The sequence below is a fragment of the Otolemur garnettii genome, unplaced genomic scaffold, assembly GCF_000181295.1.
Source record: "Otolemur garnettii isolate 467f Iridium unplaced genomic scaffold, OtoGar3 scaffold00039, whole genome shotgun sequence".
Lineage (NCBI taxonomy): Eukaryota > Metazoa > Chordata > Mammalia > Primates > Galagidae > Otolemur > Otolemur garnettii.
This window is the reverse complement of record NW_003852434.1, coordinates 2,967,866-2,970,781: the sequence shown is the minus strand read 5'-3', so window position 1 is coordinate 2,970,781 and position 2,916 is coordinate 2,967,866.

The window sequence follows — 2,916 nt, the reverse complement described above, 5'->3', positions numbered from 1 at the left end:
ACCAGCATTCCTGAAGTTACTGTCAATATTAAATATGGTAATATGAGTCAAGTGTGTAGCAAATGGTAAGTGCCATATTATAAATGCCTAAAAATAAGTTAAAACAATTTTTGTTGACGTTTTACAAAAGTTATCTTTAGTTCTCAGAGCTCTATGGTGTTGAGGACTGTATCTCTGCATTATACAGGGGAGGAAGCAGAAATAGTGACGTCAAACAATTTACCCAAATTGCATGGCCAAAATGAAACATACTATGGGGATAGTATTTTTGAAAAAAAAATTTTAAATAGTTTTTTTTTTTTTTTTTAAAGAGACAGTGTTTTACTTTATCGCCTTTTATCGTGCTGTGGCGTCACAGCTCACAGCAACCTCCAACTCCTGGGCTTAGGCTATTCTCTTGCTCATGAAATATTTTTTGATGTTTTTTATATTCTGATATCTTATTGCCCTGAGGCAGTCCATCCCTTGAAATAATGAGTTCAGTGTTTCAGGCGGGAGGGAGGGGGTAGTATAGATAGGAATTAGAACAAAGAAATGACTGTCAAATAGGATTTTAGAGTCTTCAGAACAGCATTAATCTTGAAAGCCAGGCTTTGTCAAGTGAGAAAGGGTTTTAAAAAATTCCTTCAGCATATATTAATTTATCAAGAAGCAGGACTGGTGAGTGTGAAGGATTTTCCTAACTGAAAAAACATGTAAGATGTGAAGAAAATCCTTGCAGTAAGACAGAGGGGGAAGGAAGCTGCTTCTGGTGTAGGGAATTATGAGAAAAAAGAGGCAGATGTCAGTAGTGGAAGCAAAGATTAAGAATCCAATAACCAGGTTGGGTTCAGCTGTTCACGCCTATAATCCTAGCACTTTGGGAGGCCCATGTGGGTGGATGACGACCTAAGGAGTTTGTGACCATCCTGAGTAAGAGGCAGATTCTGTCTCTACTACAAATAGATAAACTAGCCAGGCATTGTGGCAGGCACCTGTAGTCCCAGCTAACTGGGGTGAGTGAGGCAAGAGGATTGCCTGAGTCGGAAAGATTCAGGTTGCTGTGAGCTATGATAATGCATCGGCACTCTACCCAGGGCAACGCAGTGAGATGCAGTCTCAAAAAAAAAAAGAAAAAAAAAATCCAGTAACCTGATTTCCCACCCTAATTCTGCTGTTTATCCAGTTCCCACTTTTATAGCACCCATTTCTCTATGTTGTGAAGAATAAGTTTGGTGGAGTTTTAATGGCTTCTCATTGCACTTGGGATAACACCTAACTTCTCACCGTGGTCTGTAGGATCTTACGTATTTGGCTCTTGGGCCAGGATTTTTACATAAAGTAAATGCAATCATAGCCATTTAGCAAGATAAAGTTTATTTTCCTCCTTAGTCCAGAGCTGGTTACTTGAGGAAACCATAAAAGACTTAGTGTCAGTGGTGTTAAGTTCCCTATTCTGCCATCCATCCTGTGTGGCTCTTGTCATAATGGTCTCAAGACAGCTGCTCCTCCTTCAGGAACAGAAGTTTCTCCTGTGGATAAGCTCCAATTACAAACACAGGGGGCAAAAAAGGCAAAGGATGAAAGGTGCCTGCAAAAGGAGCCAATTCATTTTCAGGAGGAACACAGCACCCTTCCCAGAGGGCCCACACAATAGACTTTCAGGTACATCTCATTGACCATAAAGGGCCATATGACCTTTTTAGTATAGGGAGGCAAAATTTAAAACTAGATATATTTCTACATGCAACATGGAAGAAACAAGGCATGGATATTGGGAAGCAGCCAGTAGTATCCACCACAGTGGCCTCACTGCAGATTATTACATCCCTGGATTACTATGCTTTAGTACATTGGCTTTTCTGTTTCTTTTTTATGTTTTGTAGTTTTTGGCGGGGGCCAGGTTTGAACCCACCACATCTGGTACATGGGGCTAGTGCCCCACTCCTCTGAGCCACAGGTGTTGCCCACCTTTTCTGTTTCTTGATTATTCTGATTATTTCTTTCCTACCTCAGAGCTTTTTTCAATTTATAGTCTTCTCTGCCCTTAGGGTTCTTTCCCAGACTTTCCAATGGCTGGCAGCTTCACCTCCTTAGATCTCTCTTCAACTATGGCCTCCTCAGAAAAGCCTTTTTTGACATACCTCCTCTGCACTTCTTCCAAAAGGCTGGTGACTTTTTAAAAGATGAGATATGTTAGGGGAAAAGTAGTGAAGGATTTTAAGAAGTGAGGTGGGGTAGGGTGGTGATGTGACTAGGCCATCTGTTTGTTAATTGGAGCTTATTTACAGGACAAACTTCTGTTATCTTTATGATAGCAAAGCAATCACATGCCACTGGGTTTAGGCCTGGGATGAGTTATCTCCCCAATCAAGTCTTGAGGAAAGGAAACTGTTAGGTGGTAGACATATCTCAAAGGGTAGAGAAAACATTTACAATTGTAAGGGTTCTAAGGTAACTTGCACTTAAGCAAAAATAGGGGTTCAAAAACCTATCTGCCAGTCGCCGGGTTTTGGCTAGAACAAAAAGTAAATCCTCCTGCTGCTGAGATTTTTCAGGAATTTTGACTGGGGCAAACCAGGGACAAGGCCTTGAGCTACTGAGATTACGCCATGGTCAACTCTCTTAGTGCATTGGACGGTCGTTATGTGCCAAGAGTCCTGCAGTTTTCATAACAACACTGCTAAAATTTGGTAAATCTGCCTTTTAAGACGGTTAAAGTTTTATGTCAGTGTCTGAACTGCACCAGCGAAACAATGAATCTGGATTTCCAACTTTCAGTTTGGCTAATTTTTGCCTTTCGGATTTGTTATCCAGGCCGTGCGCCTATTTTACAACTTTTTCATGGGTTTACAAGGGCCACACCCGGCAAAAACTTGTGAAATTGATATATTGCATAAACCAACTTCTTCTTCTTCTTCTTTTTTTTTTTTTTTT